Source organism: Terrapene carolina, unplaced genomic scaffold (genome assembly GCF_002925995.2).
Source record: "Terrapene carolina triunguis isolate 2854851 unplaced genomic scaffold, T_m_triunguis-2.0 Scaffold67, whole genome shotgun sequence".
In the NCBI taxonomy this organism is placed as follows: Eukaryota; Metazoa; Chordata; order Testudines; family Emydidae; genus Terrapene; species Terrapene triunguis.
In genome coordinates, this window is record NW_020664418.1 from 39,969,594 (window position 1) to 39,982,193 (window position 12,600).

General features: G+C 49.5%; 1 protein-coding gene across 1 annotated transcript in view; it reads left to right on the forward strand.

Moving 5' to 3' along the window:
* Positions 1-1,367: 1,367 nt before the first annotated feature.
* Positions 1,368-12,600, forward strand: part of SV2B (synaptic vesicle glycoprotein 2B) — a 110,964-nt gene continuing 99,731 nt past the window's right edge. The window contains exon 1 of the mRNA XM_026648347.2: positions 1,368-1,442. The gene's annotated coding sequence lies outside the window, so the exon portion shown is untranslated. The remainder of the gene's footprint in view (positions 1,443-12,600) is intronic.

Here is a 12,600-nt window from a genome sequence, read left to right on the forward strand (position 1 = left end):
TAAATAAAACTGGCCCGGCCCGCCAGGGTGCTTACCGTGGCGAGCCGCGTGCCGAACGTTGCCGACCCCTGCACTAGCACCTCCATGGCACATGCCTGATCTCTTGCTGAGCTGAGATACAATAGTGGGATTCTAGGAGGCAGGTGGTGACTGACCAAAGATACCTCTGCTGATGAGGTTCCAAGGGGAGGCCAGTGTTCGTAATGGGTTCAGGTGCCGCACAGAGGCCTGTGAAATTTTAAGGTCTGGAGTTTTAATGTAGACAAGCATCCAAAATGTGGAGGCTTTCTCCTCAGCTTACATGGATCTTTTGGGTGTGGAGAGCTAGCTGTTGAAGGCAGATTTCCCCCCCGCTGATGATGGATCGCAGCCCTTCCAGGCGCCATCCGGCCTGGCAGTGCCACAGGGTCAGTCCCTTCTTCAGTGATGTTGGAGGCCATTTGGAGGGTAATTGCAGAATTGCTCCCCCCAACCCCAGAGCAATACAGTGAAGCTCTCCTTGCACGGATGCCCTGAGTGACGACTGTTCTGTGCCCTGTCTCCCAATCAATAGAGCAGGTTGATGCCCCATATTTGTCCCTTCCCCAGTCTCCTTATCACTTTCTCGCTCCCATCATCCCCATTTCTCTTGTCTTCCCCTTCACCAGGGGAAGGAACTTGTCTTCTGGTTGCCTGGTACCCCCGACAGTGGGCATGGGTTCCTACGGCACAGCATCATCCAGCCACCCAGATTCTCTTTGCTCCGGGGACAGGCTCCTGGCTTGTTGGAGGCAGAAGGGGCTTTCAGCTGGACAGCTTACTCTGGCAGTGGAGCAACATGGCACACAAAAGCAACAGCCTCTCCGATTTGGGCCTAGAGCCACCCCTGCAAAGATGGCTCCAGATGTGGTGGTGGCCAGCAGTACCAGATGTGAGACCTCCTGAGGTCTCTTCTACCCCTACTATTCTATGATTCTACGTGGAGGTGGAGGAAATAATAATGTGGTCGCCCAAATAAAGCAGCAAGGAAACATCCTATTTAAATCTAGAGCCAAAATATGTGTCTGCATTATAACAGTAAACATATTCCCCTGTGTAACCAAGAACTCGCCTAGAAAATCTTTAATGTTCAGGCAGTGGTCTGGTTACTTTATTACCCTGATTAAATTACACAAGCTTTTCCTTTCTCTCGCTGCCTGCCTTGAAATCTCTCTTTCTCTGCCTTTGCACACTCCCTCCCTCCCTCCCTCTCTCTTTCTTGCTGTGGGGGCAGTGATGCAGGTATGACACAGCCCTGTTCTCCCTCCGCTGGGATCCCCTCTGGTGCATCATTAACATGCACTGGCTGGCTGGACTGCATCATTGTTACAGGAGATTCCAGTGCAGTGCAGCCCTCTTTCTTGGAACTCCGGAGCTGAACTGAGCCCAGAGCAGCAGCAGAAGCAAATAACTTCACATTACAGGTAAGAGCGAGTCATTTCTCCTACTATTGCAGAAACAGACAACAGACATTTTACAGGGAAAGCGAATGGCTGATGGGATCTCAATCCCCAACATTAGTTAGCTGAGTGCCCAGCTAACATCTGAGTGCTGTGAAGAAATAGGGAAACCAAATAAAATAAAACAAAAGCCAAATGTCACTGAAAATAAGGAGGCTGAAAGGCACGGGCTCAGCAGCCTGGCTGGGACGAAGTAACCGGAATTGTAGGGGACTTTGTTCTTTGAACTAGATGAGCAGTGTCAGAGCAGTCAAGACCAAAACAGCAATTCAGACTAACACCGTTTCCCTCCCTGGCTCTGTTTATCCTCGTCTGAGAGTGGTAATGAGCTGCGGTTTGTAGTTTTAGCTACGTTGAAGGTGCCCAGGCTGAAGCGAGACAGGGTTATTTTAGGAGGACAATTAAAATACATGCCGATGGTGTGTGTCTGGGGAAAGGGTGTAGCAGTGGGCTGTGGGGGTGTGCATGGGTGAGGTGTGTATAAATGGGGTATGTTGCAGATGCTTGGGTGGGGGGGTGTACAGATGTGTTTGTTTGCATCTGGATGAGTCGTGTGTGGGTGTGTAGGGTCCCCACCTTCCCCCGCCCCAGGCACAACACAGCAAACACACATGTTAACTGTCCTTTTTAAATAATCCTGTCTATCTCGGGGTATCATAAACGTAGCTCAAACGAAAATCAGGAGCTGGTCACTTCACTCAGCAGAGAATAAAGGCAGCCACCGAGGGCAAGGTAAGGATTTTCAGTTTGAACTGTGGCTGTAATATATCTTGGTTTCTCTGCCACACCTGATCTGGTTAAATAAACCTCTGTGTGTGTTTGCACACGTGCGTGTGTGTGTGTGTGTGTGTCTGTGTGTGCATGCATGTATGTCTGGGGACAGGTGCTGTTCAGCAGAGATTTTCATTACATATGTAGACTGCAATAATACAATCCATTATACTGAGATCCCATAAAAACCATAGGCATGAACTGGATCCATCAAAAGGCTCCTTGACATGTGTGCCCATGGCTCTGACCAAACCAACAGAGTGATTTTAGCAGAGCGGGGAGGAGGGGACCCGGACTGTAGCGCTTTCTCCTGTGTGCAGAGGGGAACCCCGGGTGGGTTTTGATCCGGTGCTTTACACACAACACCTGAATACGTGGGCTCAGAGGGCTTTCTTCCCATGGAAAGCCTAGGCAGAAATGAAAGGCGGGTAGGGAGTGAGTGATGTTCCTGGCAGGACTTTAAAATTGCTGCAAGCCATAACTATCCAGGCTCCTATTTCTTGTCATCTGCAAGAGGAGAGAGAGAAAGAGTTAATCCCATTGCTTGGCTGGTCAGATTTAAATATACAATAGTGCTGCAGTGTTCACCTCCTGGTAAAAAGACCCAGCCACATGCCTGCTCCTCAGCTGGCAATTAACCCTACTACTTCTGCAAGGATTGCACATCAGGCTGCCAGTTTATCCTGTCGGTCACTTGTAATCACAGCCAGGTCACCCCCTCCCACAGGGTACATGGGCGGGGGCTTTGAGGAGAGGAGACCTCTAGAGTTTCCTCCAGAGTCTTACATTGTGAGGAGCAGGGTCGCCCTCCACCCTTCACTGGAAGAAGGAAAGTGTTTGCCCCCAAGCCCTGCAGATCTGAGGATCTTCTACAGTCCTGGGCCATCTGCAGGAGGACCCTATGCTTCTACTGGCTCCTCACCTTTTCTTGCTCTTGACAACTTGTTGGTTCTTTAATTCCCATCTGTTCAATGAAGTAACCCACATCACCTCCCTCCCCAGGCTCTGAATTTCCTGGGCTCCTGGTGGTGGGGGGAACACTGATGGGCTTTGGGCTCTGCTGAACAAAGGGCCATTGGGACGTGTCACTCTGTGGGTCACCTGGACCCACAAGAATGAAAGTTTCTTACAGCCTTCCCTGCATGGGAGGGCGGACGATGCCTTCCTTGTGCAGTAGTATTTGGAAATATAGGTTGCCCTGTGATGGGGGGGGTTTATGCATCAGATTTACCAGCGTCTCTTGCCTGGATCCTGTGTTATGCTGAGCATCCTCAGCTCCCACTGAAGTTAACAGGGGTGCAGAGGGTCCAGCAACTTGCAGGAATTGCTCAGCACCTCACAAGGTTTTGTACCAAGCGTCTGGTCCCCCAGTTGCATTTCCCCAGGCTGGCTGGAGAATGGTCCATTGCCACAAGGAAAGATTGCACTTGTTTGGGATTTATCCACCCAGCACTGATGAATCTGTGTCATGCTTCTTTTCTACAGAGAGTTTGAGGGGGTCTTTCAGCCAGCAGGCTGGGAGCAGATGCCGGAGACTGGCTTGCATTTCTCCAGAATTCTGACCATATAAGTTGCCTCTTGTTTTTCTGAAAGGGCTGAAACACTTATTGTGGGTAGCCTGGGAATGTTACCGGCGCGTCACTGCTGTACAAACAGAAAGCCACCAGGCAGTGAGGAGCTTATCTGGTTTGCCATTCAGCTCCCTCGGTTGGCATGGGACGTGCTATTTGCACCTGTCATGAAGGTGATGTGTTATTTGCACCCATCTGGGGTCTGTGACGTGCTGCAATGCAGAGGCCAACATCAGACAGATCTTTATTCAGGGAAGTGATCTGGAGAGATGGGGCACGTGTTCATCAATTCTGGCAGGCTCTGATTTTGCACTCCTACTTGTAAGTGCACAGCAGGGTGCGGCCCCAAAAGCAGCCATGCACCCATCCCGTGTGTGCAAATGTACACAGAGTTTGTGTGCGCAACTGGCAGTTAGTCTGCATAAAATGTGAGCGCACACTTCATGGGGTGCCGTAAACAACTTGGACAAAAAGGAGTGTGCAATACGCTATGGTAGGAGTGAGCATCTGTGTCAGGGCCTTTATTATCCCGGGGTTGTGAGCGTGTCTGTATACTTGAGTGGGAGACTGCCAGGAAGAGCCAGGAAGCTGGAGAAGGGATGTACACAGGTATGGAGGTACGTGTTTACCTCTGTACATTCTGACACAAGACTGGAACATAGAGCCAGAGCTGGGAGGAAGGGTGGAGGTTGGCAGGCAGAAGCGAGGGAGAGGTAAAGAAGTTTTAACCCCCCCATCTCCCATGTGACCGGTGGTAATCCTGCCCGCTCCATACAGCCAATCATGGGGTAAAATGGCACCTCTGAGCAATGGGCATCTGGAGTTAAAGGCAGAAAGCCCGGGCTGAAGGGGCTGTCTCTTATTTGATGTACAATATCTAGTGCCACTATTTAAGCTACCCTCATTCTCCATACTAAGTGCTGAGAGACACAGACTCTCCCTCCGCTGCTCAGTGCTGGCACTGAATCGTTTTCTGGCTGCAGTACAAAACCCCGGGACTGCGAACAGTCCTGACAGGGGAAGCCCAGGACTCTGCCTGGAGGATCCCCCGTCCCATATTGTCAATTCCCCAAATTAATTTTCCGGATCAGGAGCTGAGCCTTTGAAAAAGGTCTCGTCTGAAAAGATTATGGAATTACTCCCATGCTAATGAGCAGTTTAATGTTACGGCAGCTTAAAGTCCTGCAAGAAAAAAGGAGCCTTAGCAGTGAACTGAAGGTACCATGAGAACAGGGAGCCTGGGGTGTCTGGGCAGGGGGATGGAGGGGCATGCACTGAGTCACTGAAACACACAGTCTGCAGGGCCAGGCTTGGCTTAAGCCCCACACTGTAAGGAGAAGAAACTTGGTGGAAAACTAAGCTGAAGAGCCCTACAGGAATATCTTCAGCAGCCCCTAATCTTATCCCCCTTTCTGCTGCGGGGACCAAAGGGGAAAGCAACCCACAGATTGATTCTTCTCCTCCTCCAAAACACGTGTACTTCAGCCAGCAGCAAGAGACAGCTCAATGCCTGGTCACCTGCTATGGGAGCAGAGCTGTAGGGCGTAGGAATTGCCATCTCGGATCAGACCCATGGTCCAGTTAGTCCAGAATCCTGTCTTTGACAGTGGTTGGCACTGGATGCTTCGAAGAAGGCTGTAAAGCTCCCTAATGGATATTGGGAGAGTTCCTTCCTACCTCAGGCAGTTAGTGGCTGGCTGCAGCCCGGAGGTTGATCTCTCTGAGATGGTTCTATCCTAAGTCGTGCAACTGTGAATGGTATTCTTCTTATTCCCATAAATATGTAAGGGACCAGAAGGGGAGGCAACTATCTGACAGCTCCTCCCCTTTTTGGTCTGGGACTGCAGGGAAAAGCAGCTCCTTAACTGATCTTCCAATCCCAGGTCCTGACCCCGAGGTCTACTCAGTGCAGGCCCTGAGCTGGGTGGACAGCAGGGAGGCAGAGGTGGCTTTACATCATTTTTGTGCTCTCCTGGTCTTGGAGTCAGAAGGGGGTCTACTTTATCTGTTGGTGCAATTTAGAACAGCCTCAGGGCTGCTCTAGCCTACATTGGCTCCAACAGCCCCCAATGGGGCATTGTGGCAGCTGGAGATTGCTGGAGCTCAGCAGCACGTTGGCATACCCTCCTCCGTGGCCACATCCCCAAGACCCTTCTTATGATGAAGCAATTGGGGGGGGGGGTGTAGAGTTGGCTTAGCTCCTTTGTCCCGCCACACTGGCACGAAGGGGGCAAGTGTGGTCCCCCCTCTCCATAATGTGCCCAGCACGCTATGCTGTAATTTCACATTGCCAGCGTGCCCCAAGAGCTAGCTTTCATCTTCTCGAGTAGACCATAACTATGGACTCCAAACACGCATCCTGAGGCCCCAACGAACAACCAGCACGGGGCTTAGTCAGTTGCTTTCTCAGTAGGAATGCGCGCATCTGGGGATTTCACTGCATCCGTCGGGCTGGCTTTGACATTCTGACTAGGGACCTGGTTCTGTTCTCGCTGACACTGGTTTGATTCCAGCGTGACCGGCCTGGCGACAACGGGGTTCTCCGGATTTACTCTGGGGCAAGCGAGAACAGAATCAGCCCTCTGGGACTAGCTGGGGGAGTGGAGTGGGGGAAATGTCGCTGTGCGAGATGAGACGAGATGAAAAGGAAGGGCCAGTCTATATTTAGGAGAGGGCTCTGTTCAGAGCGGGTAATCCTCTTTCCGTGAATTATCCAGCCTGGGGATTAGACCGCTTTAAACTCCTCACCAGGCCTCCCCCGCTCCAGGAGGCCACCATGGAATAGACTGGCTTTACGGACACATCAGGGGCAACAGATGGGAGGAGGACGGCGGAGGGAAGGCTGCTGCTGGCAGGCTTGTGCATCCCTCCAAGAGCTTGCTCCCGGCCCAGATGCGCAGTGACACAGGAGTGACGTGCGATGCTCCACGGAACGTGAAGGGGTGACCATTAAGAAAGAACGTGGCGCTTTCTAAAGGATTGTGGAGCTGAGTGCAGCAGCAGATAAAGGGAGGGATGACAGGCACAAAGCAGCCCTTTCCCAACGCGCTTCCCTGCTTCCCTGTCACATGCCGTTTCTTCTGGCAAGGGGAAGGGAAGCTCCCTGGGTTGCTTATCAGGAGCATCGCTCTCCGTCTGGAAACTGTTCCTGGCCTGCCTTGCTCTGCCAGCATCTGACCTGCTTTGGCTGGCTATAGAAACTAAGCCCTGGGGCTGCAGGTCCGTCCCATCTGTCTTGAGTGGGAATGAATCACTATCAATAGTAAATGATGGGTCTGGCAGCATGGGGGCAGGAAGGCGACACAGCCAGGGAAAAGATGGGGTCAGAAGGGCTGGGATGTGGTGTCAGGAGGACTGGATGGCATTAGGGAAAGAAAATCCTTCTCACCACAAGTTGTGTGATGACTTCCTGTGCAATGAGCTGGTGGGTCTCAGTCTAGTGCCTAGTGAACAAATGTCAGCCTAACAAAAAAGTGTCCCTTGTTGACTTTCTCACCACAAAGACTGACTGTGCCATAGAGAATAAACTCCCCTCCCCTCTAAGGATGGGCTCTCCGGGTCAGCGTTTTGGTGGGGTGACAGGCATGGGTGCACTGCCATTGCACGTGTTGTATGTGTCCTAGGGATACATGACTCGGTTCTCCAGGGCTATCAGGCCAGCTCCTTTTGCCAGCACTAAATTCACTTGAAACTGGAGCTCCATTTCTGAAGCAGCAACAGGGCCACTCTTTGGAAGAGTCAGAGGCTATTGTTAGTTCCCCTGGGATTTATATGAGCTGAGGTTCTGCCTCTGCCCCCCAGTTCTTAGGGTTCACTTTACACCCCCACCCCCACTACCCTTTATTTATGTATTTATTCCGCCTCTCCTTTCACTCAGAAATGGCTAGATGTTTTTTATTCCCCTCGTTTCCCTCTGCACGTTCATCACTGGCCTCCGACGTTGCTCCTACGTCGTTTCAGCCAGGAGTGAATTCCGATGACAATAAAAGCTAACTCTTGTCGGATCCTGGAGTGACAGGCTCTGGGTGCAGCTGCTATCCCTCAAACCATCCTTAGAAATCCAGGGCCTGAGAGGGCTTCAGCTGCATCCGCGTTAAACTGTGGGGAATGACACTGATCTTTTCAGGGGGAAGTGAATTCTATCAAGGGACACCATTGTTCATGCCTTTAAATTGTGTTTAACATACTCTCGGCTCTTTGTTGTACTTCCTCAGAAACCTAAATCTGGCATTTCTGGTCCTAGTGTATTTTCTCTTCCCAAAATTAAGGCAAATTTTGCGCCCTATCTTGGCTCTCAGTATTTTGGTCCAACTCTTACCGAAGTCATCGGGATGATGTCATATAAATAACTTCTGTGGGAGTTTGAGTAGAGCAAGGAATCCAGGATTGGCCTCGTAAGTAGCTGTTGGAAGGGAAATACCTGTTTAACTCTCGTCTGAGACCCGGCTGGCAACATCAGTACTTGCTTTGCTTTGATTGACAGGTAGAGTCAGTGCTGCCAGTTATTGCTTTTTTGTGCTAGAGCTAGAATTAAACCAAAAAGCGCCGCTGGAGCAGAGAGAAGAAAAGGCCACCGAGTGCAAACAGCCACTGCTTTTAATATCAGCCATTGTCTTTTTCTCTCTGTGTTGAGCATTAGCAATTTCCTGTTTAAATTAAAGTCAACACATCTGTCATTTCAGCATCGCCTGGCGCCCTCCCTCCCGCACCTGCTCTCCCACTCTGTCTGCAGCCTCCCTATCCTCCACCTGCTTTGTTTCTGGTGTGTGTGTTTTTTGTGGTGGCTGATGGACTCGTCCACTGCTGGTGCCTCTGTTCCGTTTGCAGTGGGATGATCGGCTTGGCTCGCAGAGCATTTACTCCTAATCCCCAGCTTGTGACAGCCTAGTGGCAAAGGCAGCTCGTCCAGGGGCTGCTGTGGGTGAGAGCAGTGGGGGAAATGATTGGCAAATGGCTGGTGATTCTGGGATGAAACCTTTCCTAGTTCTGGTAAGAGATTCTTTTCCATTTGGTCCCCTTTCTGGGCATTTGGTTACAGTGAGATAGCGACGAGGCTTAAAGAGAGACACGGCGGAGAGGGGAGGAAGTTGTGAAAGAGACGGACAAATAGCAGAGTCAATATAATTTAGACGGAAGCCTTTCCAGGAGCAAATGTTTATTAGAGCAATTTATTTACCACTAGTGCATGGCTCCAGGCTAGTCAGATCATACGGTGACGAAGGCAGTTGAAGTACCTAGCCAGGTACAAGGGCAGTAGCTGACGTTATGTTTTCCCTCTATGGGTATTTCTATGTGCCTTTTCCAATTAGGTCTGGTTATTAGATAGATCCCACAGCCAGACCTAAAAGGCACTCTCTGTCACGCAGTTCTGTGGGTGTAGCTTGTGGAATGCTTCTGTTTCTATCCGATGCCTTTCATAGCACTGACTGTGGAAAGTCATTCATGAATATGGGTCTCTCAGCTGAGAAATAAAGCCCTTCAGCTTTCCTATGTGCTAAACTTTCTCCTGGTCAGCAAAGGCTGCATTAGTCCCCGGAACTGGTCTCCCCAGTACTGCATGCATTTAAAATAGGGAGAGAAGCAGTGAGGTAGTTGCAGACAAAAATGAGAGTCTAGACAAACTATGAGCCGAACTGTGAGATATTCTGTGTCCCAGACATCTGCTTATGTTGAATTTGAAGGCATTGAGCTGGTTTAATTTATGGGGCTCTTGAGCTGATAGACAGCCTGGGCCAGATTACCGTGAAGCCAGCGCAGTTATGCCAGGGGTGAATTTGGCCTCATTTGCTTAAAGAGGAACAGTGAATAGTAACCTTAATAGCAGTCTGGCTGTGTTGGGTCAGCAAAGGTCTGTCCATAATATACCTCTAGTGGTAGGAGGGAAATGAAAAGTATGATGATGCATCTTCAATTATTCTGCTAATAGATGGAAAACACTGACCCTCTTAGCATCTCTGGGTCCCTTCCTAAAACTGGTGCCTTGGTCCAGGAGTTCCCGAGACTCTTTTGTGAGAGTGGCTTGTAAAAGTTTTCGGTTTGGTGATTCCAAGATGGGTTCCTTCTGTGTTTCTGAGATTAGGGTTAACAGAGCTCTGCCTAGAGCAGTGGTTCCCAAACTTGTTCCGCCGCTTGTGCAGGGAAAGCCCCTGGTGGGCCGGGCCGGTTTGTTCAGGTTCAGGCCAATTGCGGCTCCCAGTGGCCGCAGTTCGCTGCTCCAGCGGCGGCCAGAATGTCCCTTGGCCCGCGCTGCTTCCAGCAGCTCCCATTGGCCTGGAGCAGCGAACTGCGGCCACTGGGAGCCACGATTGGCCGAACCTGCGGACGCGGCACGTAAACAAACCGGCCCGGCCTGCCAGGGACTTTCCCTAAACAAGTGGCGGAACAAGTTTGGGAATCACTGGCCTAGAGAAAACAACCAAACTGGTTTGCTCACAAAAATTAAACCACGATGTGCACAATAACCTCCCTCCATCACAGACATTCTTCTGATTGTTTCTACATACCATGAAACTTGCACTAAGGAGGACCCCTGTTTTAAGTGCTAACTTTAGAGCCTCCCTATGGTTTCCAGCACAGTTACATTAAACTTTTAGTTAAAGACCCAGCTCTGCTAGGCAGCCAGGGCCGGCTCTAGGCACCAGCTAAGGAAGCAGGTGCCTGTGGCAGCAAATCTGAAGGGGCGGCACTCCGTCCATTCTTGGGGCAGCACTCCGACTTTTCCCCTCCCCCCCTTCTTCGGCAGCAGTTCGGCGGCAGCTTTTTCTTTCTTTCTTTTTTTTTTTTTTTTGCTTCGCCGCTTGGGGCGGCAAAAAAGGTAGAGCCGGCCCTGTAGGCAGCTGACTTTTGCTGAGCCCGTGGGTGGTTGCTTCAGATGTATTTCAAAGTAACAGTCTTTGTATCAAAGCCACCAGTAAAAATAGCACTGGAACAACAGCTGAAGAACAAGCACTAAAAGTGGAAGGGTCTGCATGCCTCTTGCCATCCAGATGCTGTACAATGAGGGGCTAGCACAGTAACTCTAGATTGGGGTATTTGTGTGCCTCTATGATGCCACTGAACAAACGGAGAGCCTGCAGAGCAAAGTTTCTAAGTGCTTTGTGTATGCCCCAGAGAGAACAGCCTTTGTTGCCTTTAATAAAACCACAAGGCTTGGTTTCGAAAGGAGCATAAATCTTTCATTGCTATGTGTGTTTGGAAAGACACTGTCAAGTTAAAAATTAGAAATTTCTATCCATTAATTCCCGTGCCTAGTTAGATTATAAAAATGGAAGGAATGTATACATCCACCTCCTTTTTAATTATCTATTGTGTGGGGTTTGTTTACTTATGAAATTTAGCCCATCAAGAGGATGTAACTGAGAAACTGTAAAGAGAAACTTTCATAGAGGGGAAAACTTCCACATTTATTCAACATATATATAAATCCAATCACCTCATGCCCGTCTCTCTCGCTCTCTCTTTTTTTTTTTTTACCACATCTGCTAAATTATCACAAGCTATTTGTGTTTTAAACTAGGGCTTCCTCCCTCACAGCCCATCTGCTCAGCCTGTTTGTTCCTCCAGCAAAGTCACGATTCTATTATCATGTTCAATGACTGTGGAGGGCAATGCTGCAGCTTCACTTGGGGATGGGATAAAATGGGGAGGGGTGGGTGGAAAGGGGATGAGCCACTAGTGAAAAGGGGGAGAGAAATATACCAGAGCAGACGAGTCAGGAAGTGCTGGCCACAGAAAGATCTCTCATTGGGTTTTTTGTATAAATGTTTCTTTTTGTCGATCTTGTCTTAGCATGAAAGTCACTTTTAAACTCAAGGTACCAGAAAGCCCCCACTGGGTCTGATCCTGCAGTCATTAGAGTTGACTTCAATGTGGGTTTTGCCTCCCTAGGGAATACAGGCTCAAGGCCGTTTTGTGTATTGGATAGCCCTGATTCTACTCTCATTGACATTATTGCTGTTATTATTATTTATTTGTATTATGGTAGCACCTAGGAGCCCAGTCCTGGACCAGGACCCCATTGTGCCAGGCACTGTACAAGCACAGAACAAAATGACAGTCCCTATCCCAAAGACTTTATAATGTAAATATAAGGTGAGTAACAGATGGATATGGACAGGCAGACAGTTGGGGGAGAGGGGTAGTAGTACAAGGAAATAAGGAGACAGGATGAGAATGAAACAATGAGGTATCCTTTCAATCTCACTGAAATCAGTGCAACTGAGAGCAGAATTGGGCCTTGCTATGTTTTTCCATACCCAAAGGGCAACCATTTGCGCTCACTTTAAACTGACTTCACTTTTTAGATTGAGGATTAACTACAAAAAAGAACAAAAGTAGTCGCCAGGAGAGAGCAGCAAGTGCCCGTCACCTGTGAAACATGCTGCAGCAATTAGGGGAACAAAATGGCTGAAGCCTCGGCACATAGACTGAATTCTTTGATGTTTAAAGGTACAGTACACAGAAAATGAAGGCGTTGAGGTTTCATAGGTACCGACACCATAGGCTCTTAGTGTGTTTATTGCAACACCCACTAATAAATCCAAGTTCCTAGTAGTGCTGTTGTGCAGCACGGTGAAAACTGGCATTCAGATATGTGTTCCCTGTAGCTGTACATGCACACATCCTCGTGCTAGTCTCATCTCTACAGGAGAAAATTAAATCAGGTGTTTTTTGTATGGATGGGGGTGGCAGAGGTGCTAAGTATTTTAATAGTTTTGATAGCTGCCTCATTAAAGGTCGAGCAGGCTGCTGGTCTGCAACCGTATCAACTACCCCTTTGC